Genomic DNA, 26,014 nt, shown 5'->3' with positions numbered 1-26,014 from the left:
GTTGAGCTTTAAGCCAACTTTTTCACTCTCCACTTTCACTTTCATCAAGAGGCTTTCTAGTTCTTCTTCACTTTCTGCCATAAGGGTGGTGTCATCTGCATATCTGAGTTATTGATATTTCTCCTGGCAATCTTGGTTCCAGCTTGTGCTTCTTCCAGTCCAGCGTTTCTCATGATGTACTCTGCATATTAGTTAAATAAGCAGGGTGACAATATACAGCCTTGACGTACTCCTTTTCCAATTTGGAACCAGTCTGTTGTTCCATGTCCAGTTCTAACTGTTGCTTCCTGACCTGCATACAGATTTCTCAAGAGGCAGGTCATGTGGTCTGGTATTCCCATCTCTTTCAGAATTTTCCACAGTTTCTTGTGATCCACACAGTCAAAGGCTTTGGCATAGTCAATAAAGCAGAAATAGATGTTTTTTCTGGAAATTTCTTGCTTTTTCCATGATCCAGCAGATGGTGGCAATTTGATCTCTGATATCCTCTGCCTTTTCTAAAACCATCTTGAACATCAGGAATTTCACGGTTCACGTATTGCTGAAGCCTGGCTTGGAGAATCTTGAGCATTACTTTACTAGCATGTGAGATGAGTGCAATTGTGTGGTAGTTTGAACATTCTTTGGCATTGCCTTTCTTTGAGATTTGAATGAAAACTGACTGTTTCCAGTCCTGATTCCAAAGCTGAATTTTCCAAATTTGCTGGCATATTTGGGGCAGCACTTTCAAAGCATCATCTTTCAGGATTTGAAATAGCTCAACTGAATTCCATCACCTCCACTAACTTTGTTCATAGTGATGCTTTTTAAGGCCCACTTGACTTCACATTCCAGGATGTCTGGCTCTAGGAGAGTGATCACACCATCATGATTATGTGGGTCGTGAAGCTCTTTTTTGTACAGTTTTTCTGTGTATTCTTGCAACTTCTTAATATCTTCTGCTTCTGTTAGGTCCATACCATTTCTGTCCTTTATCGAGCCCATCTTTACATGAAATGTTCCCTTGGTATCTCTAATTTTGTTGAAGAGATCTCTAGTCTTTCCCATTCTGTCGTTTTCCTCTATTTCTTTGCACTGATCGCTGAGGAAGGCTTTCTTATCTCTCCTTGCTATTCTTTGGAACTCTGCATTCAAATGGGAATATCTTTCCTTTTCTCCTTTGCTTTTTGCTTCTCTTCTTTTCACAGCTATTTGTAAGGCCTCCTCAGAGAGCCATTTTGCTTTTTTTGCATTTCTTTTCCATGGGGATGGTCTTGATCCCTGTCTCCTGTACAATGTCAGGAACCTCTGTCCATAGTTCATCAGGCACTCTATCTATCAGATCTAGTCCCTTAAGTCTATTTCTCATTTCCACTGTATAATCATAAAGGATTTGATTTAAGTCATACCTGAATGGTCTAATGGTTTTCCTTACTTTCTTCAATTTCAGTCTGAATTTGGCAATAAGGAGTTCATGATCTGAGGCACAGTCAGCTCCCGGTCTTGTTTTTGCTGACTGTATAGAGCTTCTCCATCTTTGGCTGCAAAGAATATAATCAATCTGATTTTGGTGTTGACCATTTGGTGATGTCCATGTGTAGAGTTGTCTCTTGTGTTGTTGGAAGAGGGTGTTTGCTATAACCAGTGCGTTCTCTTGGTAAAACTCTATTAGCCTTTGCCCTGCTTCATTCTGTACTCCAAGGCCGAATTTGCCTGTTACTCCAGGTGTTTCTTGACTTCCTACTTTTGCATTGCAGTTCCCTATAATGAAAAGGACATCTTTTTTGGGTGTTAGTTCTAAAAGGTGTTGTAGGTCTTCATAGAACTGTTCAATTTCAGCTTCTTCAGCATTACTGGTTGGGGCATAGACTTGGATTACTGTGATATTGAATGGTTTGCCTTGGAAACGAACAGAGATCATTCTGTTGTTTTTGAGATTGCATCCAAGTACTGCATTTCAGACTCTCTTGTTGACCATGATGGCTACTCCATTTCTTCTAAGGGATTCCTGCCCACAGTAGTAAATATAATGGTCATCTGAGTTAAATTCACCCGTTCCAGCTTCCATAGCTGTGGGGAAATAAATGCCTGCTGTTTAAGTTGTCCAGTCTATAGTATTTTGTTATGGCAGCCTCAGGAGACTGACTAATACAGGTAATACTCCCATTTCTTCTTTGTCACCCTCTCTGCATTGAGATATCTCAGAAAGCAGAGAGGCTTGGTTTTATATATAGTTATGTCCCTAGAACCTAGCAAATGGCCTGACATACCACTGCACCCAAATAAATACATCAACATTTGAAGTTTGCCATTCATACCTGGCAAGACAAACAGTATGAAGTAAAAATGCATACTTCATCCTGGCCTGTGCAATTAATTAATTTATTCCTTCACATTATTCAGCTTGTCGATATTTATCGAATTCCTCCTATGTGCCAGACAGATAACACTCAATATATGTTAATTCCCCTCCTGGTAAAATGGACTTGGTGTCTATCTAACTTTACTGGAACTCTAAAAGGAGCCAATTATCCTGCCCTCTCCCCGGGCGTCTGATAGAACTCAGCATGTCCATCATAGCTATAGGAATATCACTAGCAGGCAAGGCTAGCTGAATTAGACCAGCAGTGTTTAAAGTTTAGCAAGAAAGCTTTCTGCAAATGTCAACACTACCGTTCCATTCCCAGCAAACCAGTGTCCCAATCAGCAGGGCTGCGGATTCCAGTTTATTGAGGAATGCTGTAGAAAAGTCCTGACAACACAATCAAGTTCTCTAGATGAGGGATACCAGAAGGCAGAAGGTGGGGAACAACCATCACGGCACCTATTACATGCAACGTGCAGGATTTGCAGCTTCAGTTATGTCACCTCTGATCCTCATGAAAACGCTGATGGAGGGAGAGATGAGGCTAGCTTCAGCTGAGTGTAGGGAAATTAAATGAATAGTCTTGTTTAGGCTTCAGAGACAAAGCAGGGCAGGCCTCTGACCTTGCTTCTAACCTGCCTGGACACTGCCCTGACTGGGAGTGACTGCCTGCTGTGAGTGCAAGACTTGCAGCACCAGAGTTAAGATGGGTGAGGAATCTTGAGATTGTTGAGACCCTGGCGGGGCCTTGGCCAACCAAGCCCCAGGCTTAACTACATTCCAAGTTTTACACAACAAAACAAACAGCATTAACATGAAACCAGGTGTGCATTTTGGTGACAGATTGATGATGCCATCAGTTTGCCTCTGTCCTGGGATTAGAAGCAGGAACCCTGAACTGCAATCTTGGAAGTCTCACCCGCAGAGCGGACATGCTGCCTGGGACTCTTTCCCAAATGGGACTTCAGATGTGCTGTGACACAGGACTTCCCAGTGCTATTTGAGTCTGGATGTTGGTCAAAACCCAATTTGGTGATGTATTCTCTGCTCTTTCTATTTCTCTTTTCTTTTAATGTTAGTGTTGCAGGAAGAGGGAGCCCTTCCAGGGCCCGAAACTGGGCTCTTGTCTAACAATTGGAAATGAATTGTCGGAGGAGACACATGTGCTGACAAAGCAAGAGATTTTATTGGGAAAGGGCACCTGGGTGGAAAGCAGTAGGGTAAGGGAACCCAGGAGAACTGCTCTGCCGCGTGGCTCGCAGTCTCGGGTTTTATGGTGATGGGATTAGTTTCCGGGTGGTCTTTGGCCAATCATCCTAATTCAGAGTCTTTCCTGGTGGCGCACACATTGCTCAGCCAAGATGGATGCTAGTGAGAGGGATTCTGGAAAGTGGACAGACACGCGGTATCTCCTTTAGACCTTTCCGGAACTCTTCTGGTTGGGGGTGGCTTATTAGTTCCGTATTACTTATCAGGATCTCCTGTCATAAAACAACTCATGCAAATGGTTGCTATGGTGCCTGGCCAGGGTGGGCGGTTTCAATCAGTATGCTTCCCCTAACATTAGTATGTTGAAAGGAAGCTAGATAATTCTCTAATAAATATCTGTATTATCTATTTGTATGTAAAAGTGGCTAATTTTGTTAACAAACCCTTTGAACCTGAGACAAAACTTTCAGGCAAAACATTGAGGCCAGTTGGGGGGTCTTCCCTTCAACTTCTTAGAGTGGGTGGGGCTTCAGAGGCCAGTCACAGGAAAAGAAGAGAGCTGTGCTCTTGCCCAGGTGTCCTAGGACCCCGAACTTCTCCCTCTTCAATTCTCCTCCAAGGCCATGTGTACGGATGTAACAGTTTTAGAAATCTTGAGCTGAAGGAGGAAAATGTTTCCTTGTCTTTTAATGGGGGAGTTCTTAGGGTGTTTGCCTATTGGAGTGCTGGGGTAGCACCTGGTGGCTTGATGAGATTTTAAAATGAAGTTGCTAATGGAAATTACACCCTGGGAATTACACAGTTTCCAGAGCAATTGCTTAGTGAGTGCTCGTGCTGGGAGATTGGGAGTGTGGCTCCAGCTTGTCACAGCTGTGCACAGAAGGTACTGAGGCCAGGCATGGCTGATACGGTACAGAAGGGTCTTCTTGCAGAGTTGGCTCTGCACAGGAAGTGGAGCCAAGGAGGAGCCAAGGTAAATGTATAAAACGAGATGCAAAGGGACTTCCCAGGTGGTCCAGTGGTTAAGACTCCATTCTCCCAGCGCAGGAGGTGTGGATTCAATCCCTGGTCAGGGAACTCCCACATACCACAACTAAGAGTTCCCATGCCACAACTAAAGATTCCTTATGCCATAGCTAAGATCTGGCACAGCCCAATAAATTAATTTTTTAAAAGTTAGGATGGAAAAGACACATTCCCTGAGCTAGCTATCAGTCTGTCCCTGGGTGGAGATCTGAAGACATTTCATCTTGAACACAGGCAGGCAGCTGTATGCTAAAGCCTGGTTCCCGATTCCTGGGCAGAGCCAGAGAGCCTGGAGGCAGCAAGTTCCTCATTTTGATCATCCTTCATCCCTGAGACAGTGGGGGATTGGGAGAGAGACACTACAATAGGGAGAGCCGCATGTGTGGGGAGGTCTGGAGCATGGCTAGGGTGAGAAGGGCTGGAAGGTGAGAACTGAGACTGGAAAGGGCAGTAAGTACCTGCCTTATATAAGTGACCTTAGTCTCGGGTTACATCTGTCTCATCTCCTTTCAACCTCAAAAGTGCAGCTATTGGGACTTCCCTGGTGACTCAGTGGTTAAGACTCCATGCTCCCAATGCAGAGGGCCTGGATTCCATCCCTGGTCAGGGAGCTAGATCCCGCATGCTGCAACTAAGACCCAGCACAACCAAATAAATTATGGGTTTTTTTTTTTTTTTTTTAATGTCTTGTTGGGCAGTAGATTCTATGGTTGCCCTACTAATAAACCATTGTGAAATGTATGCTCTTTATCCTAACACTGATGAGAATGATTGTAGGGTTGTTTTTTTTTTTTTTTTTTGATTGTAGGGTTTTAAGTGAAGAGAATTACACAATCAGATTTGAGAGAGAGAGAGAGAGAGTGTGTGTGTGTGTGTGTGTGTGTGTGTGTGTGTGTTGGGGGGTTGTAAGGATTGCTTAGTGAGAATTTTTTTGAGGAGCTAATACGTTCATACAGGTCAAAATGTTAAAAGACCGAGAATTCTCCCTTCCATCCTTGCCCTCCTCTCATCCACCCGTCCACTGACCCCCATGACTTAATTTTCCTCCCTAAAAGCAAATCATGTTACCAGTTTCTTCTGCGTCCTTTCAGAGGTATTGAATGCATATACAATAGATCGTCTTTGTCTTTTGTTTCTATCATTTTCTCTTTAATTCTCTATTTTCCTTTAATTTTCTGATTTCCCTTTTTTCTCTTGCTTTCTCTTAATGACTTTTGCTGTGGCTTCTTCTTTGTCTTTGGACGTGGGGTATCTTTTTTGGTAGGTTCCTCCTGTAGATGGTTGTCCAACAGTGAGTTGTGATTTTGGTGCTCTCAGAGGAGGAGATGAGTACACATCCTTCTACTCCAACATCTTGAACCAGAAATCTCTTACTGATTTTCTAACAGTAATTTTTTCTCCTTCAGATTTTAGACTTCTTTTTAAGAATGAAGATTAAACTTTTTTTTTTTTCCTTCCACTTCTTCCCTGAGCTCTGTCAGCTCAGGATTCATTTCCTCCTATTGTTTCCATCTCTTTCCTGAGGTCTCTTCACTATGTTTTCTTAATTTTCTGGCTAGAATTTTCATATGCTCTGTGGCAATATTTTTTTTGATGCTCCTTTGCCTTGCTGTTGTTTGCTCTTTTTTCTCCCTCCTTTTTTCTTATCAAATCTTTGTTTAGATGATTGATCATTAGAGCAGGTGATTTCTTTTTCCCTTTCCCATGGACCTTCTGTCTGAGAGTGGCCAAGGCTGCTTTCTAGGTGGTCTGAGTTTTCCTTATGACCCAGGGTTAATGTTAGCAACCACAGCCTGAATTGTCTCCAGCCAGTGGTGGTGCTTTTCCCAGTGTAAAGCCTCTCCTCCCCTATTGCCACAGAGACAGATCACTTCCTGCAAACAGCTTGCCTGCACGATGCCTCACTTAGTCCTGGGCCAGCAGAACTCAAGCCACCAGCAAGTGCGCCTGCTTCCTGCTCTTGCAAACGAGGGCTTTCCGTAGTGTGCCTCTAGGTGTGCCCTCTGCCTTCCGATGAGTGTTTTGCAGGTTGTCCCTGAGACTCTGCAGCAAACTGTCCTCACTCCACTTCCTCTGCTTTTTTTTTTTCCGCTGTGCCATGCATCTTGCAAGATCCTAGTTCCCTGACCAGGAATTGAACCTGGTAAAAGCATGGAGACCTAACTATTGGACCACCAGGGAATTACCTGAGTGCCTCTGATTTGGCGGCAGCTCTTCTACCTATTTTGTGTTTTAAGCATCTCCTACTTGCACTCAAAATGGAGTTTTTCCTTTCTCAGTTCCTTTTCACTTTTAGATTGTTTCCAGTAATCGAAAGGAGGATTGCTAACTGGACGCCATCTTCAAATCAGAAGTTCTCAGCACAGAAAGCCTATGCTGTCTGTGGCTTCGGAACAGACTGAGGCAGAAAGCTTGCAGGTTGGTAGACCGGTGATCATAGAAAAAGCAAGAGAATTCCAGAAAAACGTCTACTTCTGCTTCAATGACTATACTAAAGTCTTTGACTGTGTAGATCACAACAAACTGTGGAAAATACTTTTATGTGATAGGAATACCAGACCACCTTACCTGCCTTCTGCAAAACCTGTATGCAGGTCAAGAAACAACAGTTAAAAATGGACATGGAACAATGGACTGGTTCCAAATTGGGAAAGGAGTTCATCAAGACTGTATATTGTCACCCTGTTTATTTAACTTACATATAGTATACATCATGCGAAATTCTGGGCTGGATGAAGCACAACCTGAAATCAAGATTGCTAGGAGAAATATCAATAACCTCAGATATGCAGATGACACCACCCTTACGGTAGAAAACAACAAAGAACTAAAGAGCCTTTTGATGAAGGTGAAAGAGGAGAGTGAAAAAGCTGGCTTAAAACTCAGCATTCAAAAAATGAAGATCATGGCATCCAGTCCCATCACTTCATGGCAAATAGATGGGGAAACAATGAAAACAGTGACAGACTTTAGATTCTCAGGCTCCAGAATCACTGTGGATGATAACTGCAGCCACGAAATAAGACACTTGCTCCTTGGAAGAGAAGCCATGACAAACCTAGATAATGTATTAGAAAGCAGAGACATTACTTTGCTGACAAACGTCCATATAGTCAAAGCTATGGTTATTCAAGTAGTCATGTATGGATGTGAGAGTTGGACCATAAAGAAAGCCGAGCACTGAAGAATTGATGCTTTTGAACTATGGTGTTGGAGAAGACTCTTGAGAGTCCCTTGGACTGCAAGGAGATCAAACCAGTCAATCCTAAAGGAAATCAACCCTGAATATTCATTGGAAGGACTGATGCTGAATCTGAAGCTCCAATACTTTGACCACCTGACGTGAAGAGCCGACTCATTGTAAAAGACCCTGATGCTGGGCAAGACTGAAGGCAGGAGGAGAAGAGGGCAACAGAGAATGAGATGGCTGGATTGCATCACCATATCAATGGACATGAATCTGAGCAAGCTCTGGGAGATGGTGAAGGACAAGGAAGCCTGGCGTGCTGCAGTCCAAGGGGTCAGGAAGAGTTGGACACGACTGAGTGACTGAACAACAACAATAACAAGACCAGTGAGGAGATTGCTTCTGCTCTGGGGAGTTGGTGCCAGGCAGGAAGAGAAGTGGATTGGAGACAAACGGGGGGTGTGTTGATAGCTTTTACTGGCTGATTAGATGTTGGAGGAGGGGTGGTGGAGAGGGCCAGGAGGAGGTGGACTATTTCAGGGCAGGCTATGGGAAGCTGTGACGTAACCATTAGAAGGACTGACAGTGAAGCTGAAACTCTAATACTTTGGCCACCTGATGCAAAGAACTGACTCATTTGAAAAGACCCTGATGCTGGGAAAGATTGAAGGCAGGAGGAGAAGGGGACGACAGAGGATGAGATGGTTGGATGGCATCACCAACTCAATGGACATGAGTTTGGGTAAACTCTAGGAGCTGGCAATGGACAGGGAGGCCTGGCGTGCTGCAGTCCCTGGGGTCGCAAGGAGTCGGACAGGACTGAGTGACTGAACTGAACTGAATGTGGAGTTGGGTTTCTTCTGCAGCTTGCTGCTGTGTCCCAAGCCAACTCTGTTTAGGCTGGCCTTCTGGGAAGGGCATAGGGGGTCCTAACGGGACAGTGAGCTCCCTACTGCTTCCCTGGAAGGTCCTCTGTAAGTATCTGGATTAAAGTCTGATGGAGACCTCCAGGAAGACCTGAGGCAACCAGAATCAGAGTTCTTGCCACTTCAAGATTCCTGTCTCATTCACCAAGTCTCACTGATGATGAGACCTGAAAACAGGCTTTGCAAGATTAAAAACAAACAAACAAAAAACCTGGGCATAAAATGCTCTGTAAAGTTATTGATATCCCAGTGTTTCTTGCCAAGCTCTGCCTTAGGAACATAGATTCCTGATTTTCCCCGGGGTGGAAGGGAGGGCCAGTTAGAGGTCTTAGAGCCCACCCCTGTCTCCTGCCTCCAGAAATGCTTTCTTGGGTAATGAAACTGAGGTGGGGGGGGGGGGGAATGAACAAAGAACATTGTCTTTCTCTAGGATTCTCCAGAGCAAAAAGATCAATTTTTTTTCTTTGATCAGAATGTGCTAAGTCCTGGGGATTTTCTTTGTTTTTTCCCTTAATGTGGTCAGGGTTGAGAACCAAGGGCTACACAGTCTCAGAGGTGGTCAGAGTTCAAAGTAAGAAATATGCTGGCCCCGGGCCTGTCCACCCCTATCCAGCAACACAACAGTCTGCCTGTGTCCGGATGAAATGTCTCCAGTTCTGCTCACTGGGGACAGATTGGTGGCTGCTGTCAATCAGGCAGGTAATGTGTCTTTTGTATCTGGTTAACACTTCTACCTTGGCTCCTCCTCTGATATGTTTCTTGACCCAGCTTCTGTGGTTACAGCAGGGCTGGCATCAATACCTTCTGTACACCATTTGATAACTTAGAGCCTCACTCCCAGTCTAAAAAGGCTCTTCCCTATTAGCAATTTATTTGGAAAGTCTCCAGCCATTCCTAAGCTAGTTATTAGGCTTCATAAGGATTTATTTTAGCAAGAATAATCTGGAAACATTGACTTTCTTCCCCTAAAAAATCCAGTCTGTGCTCTGCTCTACAGTGCAATGTTATACTATCATTTAAAATGGGGTTTATATAAGATAATGTATTTAGAGAGGGTTTTAAAATGTGGGAGAATGCTTACCATATTGCAAAAAAAAAAAAAAAGCAGGCTACACAACTGTTATGATTTCAAGTCTGTTAAAGATATGTGTGATAGAGTGAAAGGAGACTTGTCACCCTGCTCTTGCCATCGCCCCACACCCACCCCTATTTCTCTTCCAAGCAATTAAAGCCATATGCTTTTTTGTCAAGTTAATGAAGGATATCTTGTCATCTAACCTTGACAGGGAGAAGGTAAATGTTCTCTTGGGCTAATAAGGTCAGGGTGTTTGCTCACAGGAAATAGAGTTACGAGTACAGTAATGGGAAGAATATTAATTTCTTATGTGGGTCAAATATTATTTGTATGGTTGTGGGGTTTTTTCCTGGAAGAAATTAGTCTTGGTGTAGGGAGGTAGGTTCTTTCTTAGATGTACTGTTGGGTGAAGCAGCTATATGGAAGACCACCCCCATTCCCTGCCTCCCACACTTGCACCCCAGAACACAGGGCTCCCGTTTGCCCCCTGCACACTACCTCCCAGGAAAACCAGCTTTTCCTCTCTGGAGCAGAAATAGCTGACAGCTTGGGAAAAGACTTGGTCATTTGAAGCCAGAGGCTGGGAATGCGGGAGACATAGGAGTAGTTTTAAGAATTCCTCATTTGAGGAAGAGAGGTCGTTCCCAGAAGAGGATAAGCTGGATTTCTGAGCAGAAGGAGGTCAGAGGGGCAACAGGAAGAGAGGAAAGGGGTCAAGAGGTCTCCTCTCCAAGTAGGAGACTTTGGGGAGGTTCATGCAATAGCCTACTCCACCTTCCCTCCCACCCCCACCAAATAGAACCCCAGATCTGTTCTCACTCAGTATGGAGCTGAAATCTTCCCTAAGGGCCCAGGGGCACCTCAGAGGAAGGTTGTGTAAGCCCATCCCGAGTGGTGGGGGGTGGGACAAAAGCAGCACGCGTCACTGGGGACACACAGAGGCAGCCAGTTGGTCTACTGACACCCTCTTCCCAGAAGACACATTGCGTATCTCCTCACGGTCTTCTGAGTAATCACGATGGTGTGATCACTCACCTAGAGCCAGACATCCTGGAATGCAAAGTCAAGTGGGCCTTAGAAAGCATCACTACAAACAAAGTTAGTGGAGGTGATAGAATTCCAGTTGAGCTATTTCAAATCCTAAAAGATGATGCTGCACTTGACATGCCCGCAAATTTGGAAAACTCTGCAGTGGCCACAGGACTGGAAAAGGTCAGTTTTCATTCCAATCCCAAAGAAAGGCAATGCCAAAGAATGCTCAAACTACCGCACAATTGTACTCATCTCACACACTCGTAGAGTAATGCTCAAAATTTTCCAAGCCAGGCTTCAACAATACATGAACCATGAACTTCCAGATGTTCAAGGTGGATTTAGAAAAGGCACAGGAACCAGAGATTAAATTGCCAACATCCGTTGGATCGTAGAAAAACCAAGAGAGTTCCAGAAAAACATCTACTGGGCTTTTATTGACTATGCCAAAGCCTTTGACTGTGTGGATCACAACAAATTGGAAAATTCTGAAAGAGATGGGAATACCAGACCACCTGACCTGCTTCTTGAGAAATCTGTATGCAGGTCAGGAAGCAACAGTTAGAACTGAACATGGAACAACAGATTGGTTCCAAGTAGAGAAAGGAGTACGTCAAGGCTGTATATTGTCACCCTGCTTATTTAACTTATGTGCAGAATACATCATGAGAAATGCTGGGCTGGAAGAAGCACAAGCTGGAACCAAGATTGCTGGGAGAAATATCAATAACCTCAGATATGCAGATGACACCACCCTTATGGAAGAAAGTGAAGAACTAAAGAGCCTCTTGATGAAAGTGAAAGAAGAGAGTGAAAAAGTTGGCTTAAAACTGAACATTCAGAAAACTAAGATCATTGTATCTGGTCCCATCACTTCACAGCAAATAGATGGGGAAACAGTAGAAATAGTGATAGACTTTATTTTGGGGGGCTCCAAAATCACTGCAGATGGTGACTGCAGCCATGAAATTAAAAGACGCTTACTCTTTGGAAGGAAAGTTATGACCAACCTAGACAGCATATTAAGAAGCAGAGACATTACTTTGCCAACAAAGGTCCATCTAGTCAAAGGTATGGTTTTTCCAGTAGTCATGTATAGATGTGAGAGGTGGATCATAAAGAAAGCTGAGCACTGAAGAATTGTTGCTTTTGATATGTGGTGTTGGAGAAGACTCTTGAGAATCTCTTGGACTGCAAGGAGATCCAATCTGTCCATCCTAAAGGAAATCAGTCCTGAATATTCATTGGAAGGACTGAAGCTGAAACTCCAATACTGTGGTCACCTCATGCGAAGAGCTGACTCGTTTGAAAAGACCCTGATGCTGGGAAAGATTGAAGGTGGGAGAAGGGGATAACAGAGGATGAGATGGTTGGATGGCATCACTGACTCAATGGACATGAGTTTGAGTAAACTCCGGGAGTTGGTGATGAACAGGGAGGCCTGGTATGCTGCTATCAATGGGGTTGCAAAGATTTGGACATGACTGAGTAACTGAACTGAACTCCCAGAAGACCCCAGAAAGAAGCCTTTTACAGGACTTACAAATTCACAAAAGGAAATAGGCTTAAATGGAAACTATGGTTCCTGCTGAATATCTGGATTATGGCTATCATATTTTCCTGCTTATTTGTGTTTTTCTGAGTTTGTCATTTTAAGAGGTATGTGCTATTTTTACAATCACGAGGTAAAAAATTCCATGGCCATCTGCCCAAGGAGTCTCAAGGCTGGAGGTTTCAGAGTAAGAGGCCTGAGGCAGCTTTGCAGGGCTGGGGATGTGGAGGTTATGACCATGTCAGGCTGGAAGAAATGTTGAGAAGTCATTCTATCAACTCCCCTGCCTCTGAGATGAAGTACCTGAACAAGACACAATAGCAGAACTTCCTCCCCACCTCGGGAACTGCCCATTGCTCCCCTCATCCTGCTCCCAGCAGAATCCCCAAAGAGCTTCAACTGCATGGTAAATGTTTTTATTGCTCTCGTGTTTCCATTGTTCACCTAAGTAGAAAACAGGGCACGATCTTCCTGCAAGGTCTTTGCTCGCAGGTGGCTCCAGGACCTGCCTACGGGCCCTGTCCTCTGAGAAGACCCAGTCACCCAAGGGGCTAGTGGAGTCAAGCTGGGCCCCAGGGGAGGGGGAACCCAGGTGAGGAGGGAGAGAGTGCGTTGGCCCAGGACTTAGCAGGGAGAGCTGCTGGGCCTGGGAGAAGCAGCTGCCCCCACCCTCACCCCCAACATCCCCTATACCGCTTCCTTTTTTCCTTCCTTTTCTTTACAATTGCATTCAAGGTGCTGGGCTGCAACAACAGCCTAGAAATTAATATTTTAAAAAAATTACTTATTTATTTGGCTGTACCAGGTCTCCCTTGCAGCACATGGGATCTTTAGTTGCTCTGGTTGCAGCATGTGAACTCTTAGTCGCAGCATGTGGCATCTAGTTTCCTGACCAGGGATGGAACCCTGGGCCCCTTGTACTGGGAGAATGGAGTTTTAGCCACTGGACCACCAGGGAAGACCCTGAACAAAAGCCTAGGCTTTGACCCCTGACTTCCAGGAGCTTATAACCTGGTGACAGGGGAAGACTCAGCTGGGGGAGTTAATTTCCTAGCATGGGTATCTGCTTTCCATAACCTGTTCCTGTGCCCTATGGCAGGGAGGCAGATAGGAAACAGACATGGTGATGTGACAAGCCTTGAAGAGTAAGGGTGTCTCCGTTTAGGTAGGGTTGCAAGAAGAGGTCTGTGATGAGGCTTAGGTCACACCAAGTGTAGCGTGTTCCTGAGTTCTGGAGATGGAGGGAGAGCTGTGCTTTGCTTTGGAGCAATACTATTGCTTCTTCCTCCCTCTTCCCTTTCTCTGAATAATTCCTCCTGTCCCCATCCCAAAGATTCTCTGTCCTAATGCCTGAAATTTGTGAATATGTGATTAAATTAATGGTTTTGAGATGGGGAGATTACCCTGGATTATCTGGATGGCCCAATGCAATGACAAGGATCCTTATAAAGAGGTGATAAGCATCTCAGAGAGAGAAAAGATGTAAGGATGGGTGCAGAAGCCTGAGAGGAAAGAAGATGCTACGTTGCTGGGTTCAAAGGTGGAGGAAAGGACCATAAACGAGGTGATCTCTGGAAGTTGGGAAAGGTGAAGGAGTGGATTCTCCCCACGCCCTGCACCTCTACCCCAGCCTCAAGGAGGATCACAGCCCTTGACACTATTTAGGCATCCAGACTCCTGAACTGTAAGTCACTACATTTGATTTGTTTTAAGCCACTAAATCTGTGGAGATTTGTTGCAGCCGCAATAGAAAAGCAATACAGCTCCTCTCCGCCATGTCCATAGTCCATGTGAGGCAATCGCCCGAACTACCTCTAGAAACAAGAAAGACCTCCAGGGATTTGAAATTAAACAGTAAAAAACAAGGGAAACGTTTGGAGCATATAAAGTTGACCAGGAACTGACCAATTTATAGAGAGTCTGATAAGAAAAAGATCCCAAATCAGATTTGCCAATGAGCAAAGAATATGAACCCTACATGTTCAGGAAAAGAAATGTGGATGGCTTTGTGCTGAAATGGAAAGATTCTCTCAGATGGGTTACTGGGTCAAAAACAATAAAAAAAAAAAAAGAGTAAGCTGCAGGAGTATCAGGCGACTTCATTTGTGTAAAAACAAAATTGAGTCATACATATCAGATTACATATGTTCTTTTTTACTGGAAGGAATCCCAAGAAAATGTTGGAAAGATTGCCTTTGGGAGAGGAATACGGGGGAAGAGCATTTAATTTTTAAAATTTCCTATTGCTTGCGTTTTCTAAATTTATATTTTTTTTTTCTAATTTTATTGAGGTATAATTGATATAACACTCCCTAATCATTCAACCTCTGGGCAAGTCAGGAGACTTCTCTGGGCCTTTGTCTCTTCTGTAAAATTGGGATGATGAAAATGCTTGTTTTGGGGGTTATGATGAGGCTTAAACAAGATCATATTTAGGAATACCCAGGGATCACCCCAGGCAAGAACACAACAAAACCAAGTTTTCTTCTCCTTCCTTGTCTTTCTTTCCAAGCCTGTCAAGGGCTGAAGGAGGCATTGTTTAACAGGAGAGAGGTATGAGCAAGTCTTTGCCTATAAAAGTACAGCAACCTTGTAGAGAAAACCAAGTCACGAAGCCACACATCTATTAATATTTCCACATTTGTGTGTTTGCCACCACTTGCCGTCTCTGCCAAGTCACAGAAGGTTCATAAACATTGTGAGTCTTTAGAGCCAAGCAGGCACATTTTGCTTTCTCCCTGATGAAACTTTATTGTTGCTGCAGTAACTGAAATCCTTGGTGTCTTTAGCCTACTTGTCCACATCCCGTGTGTGACCAAGGTGGGGCAAAAACAAACCCACTTTGTTCCCAGGGCCCCGTGTCAATGTGCTAGTTTTCTGATGACTTCAAACAAGAAATGGAGCAGTCCAACTTATAGCTGCTCCAGGTGGTACCGGGGGCCAACTGTACTGAGCTGAGAGGAAAAGCTGAGCTCTTGGAATTGAAGGGTCTTTAGGAATCCTTTGCTAGGGTGGCCACCTCCCACCAGAAGTGCCTCTGTAGTGTCCTGACCATGGGGGAGCAGGGAGGCAGCCCTCTTAGTGTTAAACGTGTATAAGGTGGGTTTCAATTGCTGGAGGCCCCACACGTGATTGGTCAGTTCAGTTCAGTTCAGTTGCTCAGTCATGTCTGGCTCTTTGTGACCCCCAAGGACTGCAGCACACCAGGCTTTGCTGTTCATCACAAACTCCTGGAGATGGCTCAAACTCATGTATATCAAGTTGGTGATGCAATCCCACCTTCTCATCCTCTGTCATCCCCATCTCCTCCTGCCTTCAATCTTCCCCAGTGTCAGGGTCTTTTCCAATGAGTCAGTTCTTCACATCAGGTGGCCAAAGTATTGGAGCTTCAGCTTCAGCATCAGTCCTATTCCAGTGAATATTCTGGACTGATTTCCTTTAGGATGAACTAGTTGGATCTCCTTGCCATCCAAGGGACTCTCAAGAGTCTTCTCCAACACCACAGTTCAAAAGCATCAGTTCTTCGGCTCTCAGCTTTCTCTATGACCCAACTCTCATATCCATACATGACTACTGGGGAAACCATAGCTTTGGCTAGATCAACCTTTCTTGGCAAAGTAACGCCTCTGCTTTTTAATATGCTGTCTAGGTTGGTCACAGCTTTTCTTTCAAGGAGCAAGCATGTTTGGCTGCAGCCAACATTTGCAGTCATTTTGGAGTCCAAGAAAATAAAGTCTGTCACTGTTTCCATTGTTTCCCCATCTATTTTCCATGAAGTGATGGGACAGGATGCCATGATCTTCATTTTTTGAATGCTGAGTTTTAAGCCAGATTTTTCACTCTCCTCTTTCACTTTAATCAAGAGGCTCTTTAGTTCCTCTTCACTTTCTGCCATAAAGATGGTGTCATCTGCATATTTTGAGGTTATTGATATTTCTCCCGGCAATCTTAATTCCAGGTTGTGCTTCATCCAGCCCAGCATTTTGCATGATGTACACTGCATATAAGTTAAATAAACAGGGTGACAATATCCAGCCTTGATGAACTCCTTTCCTAATTTGGAACCTGTCCACTATTCTGTGTCTGATTCTAACTGTTGCTTCTTGACCTGAATACAGATTTCTCAGGAGGAAGGTAAAGTGGTCTGGTATTCCCATCTCTTTAACAATTCTCCAGTTTGTTGTGATCCACACAGTCAAAGGCTTTGGTGTAGTCAATAAAGCAGAAGTGGGTTTTTCTGGAACTGTCTTGCTTTTTCGATGATCCAGTGGATGTTAGCAATTTGATCTCTGGTCCCTCTGCCTTTTCTAAAGCCAGCTTGAACATCTGGAACTTCTTGGTTTATGTACTGTTGAAGCCTCAGTTGGAGAATTTTGAGCATTACTTTGTTAGAGTGTGAGATGAGTACAATTGTGCAGTAGTTTGAACATTCTTTAGCATTGCCTTTCTTTGGGATTGGAATGAAAACTGACTTTTTCCAGTCCTGTGGCCACTGCTGAGTTTTCCAAATTTGCTGGCACATTGAATGCAGAACTTTCGAATCATAATCTTTTAGGACTTGAAATAGCTCAACTGGAATTCCATCACCTCCACTAGCATTGTTTGTAGTGATGCTTCCTAAGGCCCACTTGACTTTGTATTCCAGGATGTCTAGCTCTAGGTGACTGGTGACACCATCTTGGTTATCTGGGTGATGAAGATCTTTTTGTATAATTCTTCTGTGTATTCTTGCCACTTCTTCTTAATATCTTCTCCCTCTGTTAGGCCCGTACCATTTCTGTCCTTTGGTGTGCCCATCTTTGCATGAAATGTTCCCTTGGTATCTCTAATTTTCTTTAAGAGATCTCTAGTCTTTCCCACTCTATTGTTTTCCTCTATTTCTTTGCATTGATCACTTAGGAAGACTTTCTTATCTCTCCTTGCTATTCTTTGGAACTCTGTATTCAGATGGGTATATCTTTCCTTTTCTCCTTTGCCTTTAGCTTCTCTTCTTTTCTCAGCTATTTGTAAGGCCTCCTCAGACAACCGTTTTGCATTTCTTTTTCTGGGAGATGGTCTTGATCACTGCCTCCTGTATAATCTCACAAACCTCTGTCCATAGTTCTTCAGGCACTCTGTCTATCAAATCTAATCTCTTGAATCTATTTGTCACTTCCACTGTATAATCGTAAGGGATTTGATTTAAGTCATACCTGAATGGTCTAGTGGTTTTCCCTACTTTCTTCAATTTCAGTCTGAATTTGGCAATAAGGAGTTCATGATCTGAGCCACAGTCAGGTCCTGGTCTTATTTTTGATGACTGTATAGAGCTTCTCCTTCTTCGGCTGCAAAGAATATAATCAATCTGATTTCAGTATTGACCATGTGGTGATGTTCGTGTGTAGAGTCATCTCTTGTGTTGTTGGAAGAGGGTGTTTGCTGTGACCAGGGCATTCTCTTGGCAAAACTCTGTTAGCCTTTGCCCTGCTTAATTTTGTACTCCAAGACCAAACTTGCCTGTTACTCTAGGTATCTCTTGACTTCCTACTTTTGCATTCCAGTCCCCTATGATGAAAAGGATGTCTTTTTTGGGTGTTAGTTCTAAAAGGTCTTGTAGGTCTTCGTAGAACTGTTCAACTTCAGGTTTTTTGGCATTAGTGGTTGGGGCACAGACTTGGATTACTGTAATATTGAATGGTTTGACTTGGAAACAATCAGAGATCATTCTGTCACTTTTGAGATTGCACCCAAGTACTGCATTTCACACTCTTTTGTTGACTATGATGGCTACTCCATGTCTTCTAAGGGATTCTTGCCCACAGTAGTAGACATAATGGTCACCTGAGTTAAATCCACCCCTTCCAGTCCATTTAATTCACTGATTCCTAAAATGTTGATGTTCACTCTTGCCATCTTGTCTGACCACTTCCAATTTGCCTTGATTCACGGACCTAATAGTCCAGGTTCCTGTGCAGTGTTGTTCTTTACAGCATCAGCGTTTACTTCCATCACCAGTCACATACAGCACGGGGTGTTTTTTCCACTTTGGCTCCATCTCTTCATTCTTTCTGGGGCTATTTCTTCACTCTTCTCCTGTAGCATATTGGGCACCTCCTGACCTAGGGAGTTTATCTTTCAGTGTCATATCTTTTTGCCTTTTCATACTGTTCATGGGGTTCTCAAGGCAAGAATACTAAAGTGGTTTGCCATTCCGTTCTCCAGTGGTTGGTCAGAGTCACCTCCTGTTCCCCAGGCCTTCGGGGAGGTTGCCGCTTTTTCCCAAGAAGAATTCTCTTATTTTTTTTGATCATTCATCCATTTATTTGTTCTATCCACACACTTTGGTAGAAGTCTTTAAGTACTTGGCACTGTCCTGGGCTCTGATCAGCACAGCAGTGTCATGACATAGACCCTGACCTCAGGACAAAGCCACAAGGTGTCAACTGGAAAAAAAAAAAAAGGTACAAGCTAAGAGTTGAGAGTTATGAGGTTTTGGGTTTGTTTGGGGGTTTTTGTCATTGCTGTTGTCAATCTTATTTGTTTTTATTGCAGTATAGTTGATTTATAATATTATGCCAGTCTCTGCTATACAGTTATACATATGCATGTACATTCTTTTTTTATATTCTTTTTCATTAAGGTTTACCACAGGATATTGATAGTTCCCTGTGCTATACAGTAGGAGCTTGTTTTTTTATCCATTTAAAATGTAATAGTTTGCATACCAATCCCAGACTCTCAGTCCATCCCTCTCCCTCGCCTCAGCCCCAGCCTTTGCAACCAGAGAGCTTTGTTTTATTCAGTGGACAAAACTGAGGACTTAAGCCCCTCAGATAATGTCTGAGCATCTCAGATAACTTGGAAAAACTGCTCCAAAGAGGCAAGAGGGGATTCAGGATACATAGGAGTTTTTGCAACAGGCACCAGATAGTTGGAACATCAAAAATTTACTGTTAATTAAGGAAAACCAGATATATCAAGTTAAGGGATTTAGTGCTTTTCTATGTATGTGAAGATGCAAGAGTCTGGGCTCACTGACATCATTCCTTTGATATGCACCTCAGCTCTCTGGGGCCAGTATCCTGTGCTTTTTTATCCAGGGTCTCCTCAGCGTGTACCATCAGGGCAGCTGTAATGTGATGGCTTGGTGGCTGCAGATCCTTTGTTTGCTGATATGGCAGACCATATTTATCATTCACAAAGGGGATGAAAGGAGCAGTGAGCAGGTCTTCTGCATGGGAGATGGTGCCTTGGCTAAAATAGAGACCAGTGGTCACCTAGGACTTCCTGAATACCTAACATGAGCAGGGCAGTAGAGCTACAAAAAAGGGAGATGGAATCTAGAGAGATTTATGGCCTGGAGCTTGATGAAATTTGGGTCATGAGGGAGGGAAGGGGTCAGGGATGATCTAGCTCAGTGATGAGGGTAAGAATGTGGCAGGAGATAGCTGGACCCCAGGCTGAGTAGCCGGAGTTTGCCCCTGTGGACAGATATTCCAAGATGAAGAGGAGGAGAAGCTAAGCCCGACCCAGATAAGAGACCACATGTCTCTTATTCTCAAGGTCAAGGAGACCTTCCTGACTACACGTCCTCTGAAAAGTCCCTTGGTGGTCAAAAGGGAGGCGTCACCTCATAGTCAGTGATGTCAACCTACCCATACGCCTTTATGTTGGAATCCATCTTGGCTAAGAGATACATGCACACACATGGAAGGACCCTGAGATAGACGAAGTATGGACTTCGAAGATAGATGAAGAACCAGGCAAAGCAAGATGACTGGTCAAAGGAAACCCAGAATAAATGACCCATAAAAGTGATTCAAACTACCTTGAGGACAAGACTCTATGAGCCTACCCACGTGTCTGTACACACGTACCCTTTTTCCTCTTAATCAGCACAACTTGTTTCACTACTTTTCACCTTTGTGGGAATTCATTTTGACAAAGCCGAAGGGCCCGGGCCTTGCCACTGGTCACTGTTCTCTTGTGGTCTAGTGGTTAGGATTCAGTGCTCTCATGTTGTGGCCTGATTTCTGTCTCTGGCTGGGAACTGAAATCCTGCTTCAAATGGCTGCAGGCTGAGGCCACTGGAGATCAAGAACACAGACAGGAAACAGGTTGACGGGAGCGAAAATGAGCTGGGATTCAGACCCAACCGTGGGGTTCTGGGCCGCCTCCAAGCGGGCAGGCCAGTGGTAGCTGGGTCTAGAGTTTCATGGCGCAGGAGTGACATCTAGACTGGTCATGGGGAATCAAGTTCCTCAATAAATGGTTAGTCAGGGAAGGCGCAAGAGACAGCTCAAGAGCGAGAAGACCGAGGACAGCCCTGGGAGGCCCTATGCGTAAAGGATGGGAACCCCAGGTCTGAGAGGAGGGGGTGTGGAGAGGAAGGGGGACACACGGAGGAGGTGAAATCACAGTGGCCCTGCGTCCGTGCCCCACTTCTTTTTTTCAAAACAGCACTTACACTTGGCTATGCCAAGTGTTAGTTGTGGCACACAGGCTCTTCTGGCTCGCATACTCTTAGTTTTGGTATGTGAGATCTAGTTCCCTGACCAGGGATTGAACCCAGGCCCCTACATTGGGAGCTTGGAGTCTTAGCCACTGGACTACCAAGGAAGCCCTCCTACCCCACTACTTTCGGAGTTTCCTTTGGGAAGTCACCTTCCTCCTTTGTCTTTCATGTGGTTTGAGTGATTGTGGTGGTGGTGGTAGGGGGTCCTTAGACAACAGTGTATGCCAGCCCCCCACCTTCACCTTGACTGATTTAGGGATGGTGTATAAACCCTCAGGGCCAATAGGAAGCAAGGAGATGTGGGGGAAAGGGAGGCTTTTGGGGGAAAGGGGAATTATTTTACTAGAAGAAAGACTCCCCCTTGGCTTGGGAAGAGTAGGGTAGAATGTGAAGTTAGGCTCCAATACAGCCATTTAAAACTGTGATGGAAAGCCTAGAGCTACTGGAGGCTCCCTAAGTGAGGCCTGAGTTTGAAACCTAAATTGTAGGAGGCAGGAACACATAGAGACCGGGTCTTAGATGACATTGTTTGAGCCACTAGATCAAGCTTCACCAGAAGCTAGCGTGCATACATGCTAAGTCGTTCAGTTATGTTCGACTCTTTGAGACCCTATGGACTGTAGCCCACAAGGTTCCCCGTCCATGGGATTCTCCAGGCAAGAACACTGGAGTGGGTTGCCATTTCCTTCTCCAGGGGATCTTCCTGACCCACGGATTGAACCCACGACTCTCATGCCTCCTGCGTTGGCAGCGGGTTCTTTACCACTACTGCTACCTGGGAAATCCATACTTCTAGGCTTTTCAGTGATTCATGGCAATAACTTCCTTTGACTGTTGAAGTCAGTTTGAGCAGCGTTTTGTTTTGCTGCTTGCAATACAGAGTCCTAATTAATGCACACGCTGAGGAATAGACCTCTTTGGGTCAGTGGGTGGAGCATGGGATGGGAGGGGAGGTGTCGGGATTTCAGAAACTTTGATGCTTCCGTGAATCACTATCACCTATAGGGCCACATCAGTGGGTTTTCTATTTTGTAATCTTTTTACAGGTGTTCCCTTCTTTCCTGCTGTATCACCTCCCTGACAGAACAATTAGCATAATTCTAAAGGTGCTTACTCACTAAAAATGAGATGTTGTTGGAAATTAGGCTGGACTCTTCTTCTCCTTATGTTGCCTGCCCAGATATTGAAGGGCTGTCCTCATCAACCGGAGTCAATGGCGTGGAACAGCACGTTCTTGAGTCTTTCCCCACTCAGATCCATCCTCCACACTGTGGCCCAGTGTACTCTCTAAAATATATATCCCTGCCTAAAAAACGGGCTTCCCTGGTGGCTCAGGGGTAAAGAATCTGCCTGCCAAAGCCAGAGATGCAGGTTTGATCCCTGGATTGGGAAGATCCCCTGGAGAGGGAATTGGCAAGTATTCTTGCCTGGAGAAATCCATGAACAGAGGACCCTGAGCATGATTAAAATCTGCACCCACCGTTTGTTGTCAAACTGAACATGCCATGCCCTTCCATGCCTCTATGGCTGCATGACTGCTTTCCCTTGCCTAGAGAGATCGTTAATAACAAGAGATCATGTTTGTTGGGCACTTTCCATGGACCAGGCACTGCATGAACTGCTACCCATGGGTTGTCTCGTTTAATCCTCACAGCTTCCCAATGGGTAGTACTATTCTCATACCCCCACCGCTCCCAGGGTGTTACCCCTGTCACCACAACTCAGACACTGGAGGGGGGAATATGCTGGAAAAGCAGTCATGGATTCTGGACTAAGGTCAACCCTGGAGTTAGGGAATGGGTGGAGGATCAATGGGGAAGGTTGGACAAAATATAATTGTCTGGAAAAGAGTCTGAACAGGAAGCAAGGAGAACCAGGTGAGGAACTGGACGTTGTCTCCAGTTTGGGAAATTCCATCTCCCTGGATGTTGGGGCTCCACCCACCCTCAAGCAAAGGTCTCAGGGGACCTTGAGAATCCACATTGGTCAGGCTAGGTCCTCTGGTCTATGTTCTACCCCAGAAGCCACAGGTAACGTCTATCTCTATAATGTCTCTGCCAAGTGTGCACGCACGCGTGCATGCGTGTGTGTGTGTCTGTGTAGGGGACTGTTTGCATCTTTGTCAAAGTCAGGAATCTGTGTGACAAGTAGGGTCCCCGATGGCCACTCCCATCCACGGTCCCCCAGGGCACAGTCCCTGTCTCCCAAACCTGACCCTTTTCTGCTTGGGAGATGCTGCCCAGTTTTCTACTTCAGCTGCTTCCATCTCACCCTCTCCATACCCTCCCTCTTTTCAGACAACACAGCATAATTCCTCCAAAGATGTGTTTTCGCAAAAGCCAGGAAGGGGAGGATGGCTTCTGGGTGCTTGGCAACAGCAGCCTGCAGCCCAGGCTCACCCAGCAACACAAAGGCCTCTGGGAACAGAACAAACGCACCAACGCTGGGCTTCCTCCCGCGCTGGGAGCAGCGTCTGCCGCAGGAAGAGCAAGCGTGTGGGAATATCTCCACCACCCCTCCGTTCCTGATCCTGGAATCACTTGATTATGGCTGTCTCCTGTGTTCATCATTTGAGCCTAAGCTGCGTGAAGGCAGGACTTTTGTGTCCATTGTGTTCACTTTGGTGCTAGCACAGGGCTTGACACACCGCAGGTGCTCAGTAAGTGTTTGTGGAAGAAAGGGGTGGAAGAAGGAGGCTACAGAGCATGAGAGAGGTTATGGGCGGAATAAGGGTAATGGTGCCGTCATTTCACCTTTATCCCATCCGTTTACTCAGAGCCCCTCTGACCCTGTCTCTGTGCTCCCTCACCTGGAAGGGAGAGCATGGGCTTGCTGCCTGCCGAAGACCTTGGACAGCTACTCTCTCTGGCTCCCCTAATGAGGAGCGGCGTGGCCTAGGGGGACAGCATGCAGGGGGAGTCAGGCACAGCTGGCTGTGAATTCCACTTAGTGACCTTGGGCAGCTTAAACTAGTCTCATCAGCAAATCAGCAGATCGAAGCTACTCAACTGCATTAAATGAGCTGCTAATATGTAAATGTGCCTGGCACCTGCTGGAGGCTTGAGAAATGGAGCTATTATCATTTACACGGCCTTTTGGACTTCATCTCACTCTAATGACCACTTGCTTTCTGCTGGGCAAATGCAAGGCACTTCCTTTGCTAAGGGCTAGAGATCTGGGGATGAAGAAGATGGAGTCTTGTCCATTGAGGGGGTCATATCTTCCCCCATGACAGTCTGGCCCCTGGTTTATCTTTCTTGTCTCCTTCTCCAGTATCCCCACTGGGCTCAGGGCCTTCTCTGGACAGAGTTCAGCCCATGACAGTCTCAGCTGACTCCTCAGAGAAGCCCTGGAGCTTCTCTCCACCCCTCAGGGTTGTCCTGACTTGGGCTGCAATGGCCAGATGGTTATACTCCGTCAGTCCCCAGATGTGGGCTGTGGGGGAAGGGAAGGATCTTGGGCAGGGCTTCCCCGGGCAGCTGAGGCTCTCCTGAAGGGGCTGACCACTGTGCTTGCCACAACCCTCCCAGCAGGTCCCTCACTGAAGGAGCACCTCCCTGGGCAGCCTGCCACCTGGGTAGAGAAGATCTTTTGGCCTAGAAAGATTTTCTGAGACTCTTCAGCCCCAGTGCCTCTGGTTTGGTTGAATTCTTCCAGGAGTGCTGCGCAGTCATAGGACTTGCCTGGCCCTGCAGCCTGAAGCAGGCTTCCTGCACAGGCCCGAGGCCTGAGGCTCATCAGGGTCCTCGCGGCTCCCTTCTCACACCTCAGCGGAATTCTCTCCTTGGCCTGGTTGGCCTCACACTGGACTCCTTTGGTGAAATTCAGCTGTCCTCCTTTAAGACTCAGAAATCGTCTCTTCCAGGAAGCTCTCTGGGATCCCACCCCTTTGCTGGGAAAAGTGGGCCCTTCTGAACCCCTCTGAGCATCCTGCCTTTTGTACACGATCAATGTGGAGGAAGTTGTATGAGGTGGGGAGAGGCCTTATCGATCCCTGTATAACAATAATGGTAGTTGTGACGGCTGCCGTCGGCTACTTCCTCTGATGGTCCTGGCACTGCGCTGTGCAGACACAGCTGGGCTGACCTCATCCAGACAACCCCGTGAGGGAAGAATAGCTGTCTCGTACAACAGAGGCCTCCGTGCCCACAATCACATCATCACTAAGCATCAGAGTTATTAATAGTACACAGACGGGAGTCAGTTTGAAGCCTCAGAGTCCTCTGGAAATGGCGGTTAGGGAAGGAGAAGGGAAGGAAGGAGAAGAGAGGGAGGGAGGGAAGAAAGGATGCCCCCCCCCCCCACCCCAGTCTGTCCAGGCCCCTGGGGGCAGGTCTACTGGCTGCCTATTTCCCGGAGCTGTTGAGTCCCCGCCCCCTCCCACAAGCCCTTCCCAGAACTCTCTCAGCCTGGAATCCTGGCCTGGGGAAAATGCAGTTGTCAAATCAAAGCCTGTTGGTGGGGAAGTTTGCGGCACCCGGGCTTGGTGAGTTCACAGTTTTAATCCTGATGTTTACTTTCTTTCTGTCCACCCCCGTCGCTCCCTTTGAAGAACTGCCTCAGACTTCCTGTTGCAGCATCAAACAGGGATGGAAGATGCAGCTCACATTAGCAGTGGGAGCCTCTAAAGCAGCTTAAGTCCCTGGAGGTGCCTGGCACACAGAAACCTGCCCTGAGCCGGGAGCACAACGAGGGGCCAGGGAGGGGCTCGCAGCGGACAGACACACAGATACAGTCATGTTGATGTGCCTGAGAGCACACAGCTGCTTACCTGCACAGGAGCATACATGGCCCCCGAAGTGCCTCCAGACCGCATCCTCACACGCAGGCGTGCGTGCATCTAACATACACGTCGATAGACACACACCTGCACACACAATCACTACAGTGACACACCTGGTTTCTGGTAAGAAACACAATTGTGTCCTCAGTCTCCTGCCAATGAGTCTATTGATTCCATCTCTGAAATGTCTCTAAGTGTCCCCTGAAGCCCCCCCACCCCACCACAGTCCCGGTCCCTTTAACCCCATCCACTCTGGCTGGATCTCTGCTGTGTTCTTGTCCAGGCTATAGTCTATCCTACACACAAGAGCGGGCTTCTCAGCTGGTGCTAGTGGTAAACAACTTGTCTGCTAATGCAGGAGACATAAATGATGCTGGTTCAATCCC

General features: G+C 45.8%; 1 long non-coding RNA gene across 1 annotated transcript in view; it reads left to right on the top strand.

The window, feature by feature from the left end:
- Positions 1-25,137, top strand: part of LOC147365263 (uncharacterized) — a 45,050-nt gene extending 19,913 nt beyond the window's left edge. Inside the window, exon 3 of the long non-coding RNA XR_015135326.1 lies at positions 23,143-25,137. This is a non-coding gene — a long non-coding RNA (uncharacterized LOC147365263). The remainder of the gene's footprint in view (positions 1-23,142) is intronic.
- Positions 25,138-26,014: the final 877 nt, after the last annotated feature.

Source organism: Bos grunniens, chromosome 10, assembly GCF_055505025.1.
Source record: "Bos grunniens cultivar Pamir isolate PY7600 chromosome 10, Bosgru_T2T1.0, whole genome shotgun sequence".
In the NCBI taxonomy this organism is placed as follows: domain Eukaryota; kingdom Metazoa; phylum Chordata; class Mammalia; order Artiodactyla; family Bovidae; genus Bos; species Bos grunniens.
The sequence above is the reverse complement of the archived record's forward strand: the minus strand, read 5'-3'. Positions and strand labels throughout refer to the sequence as shown.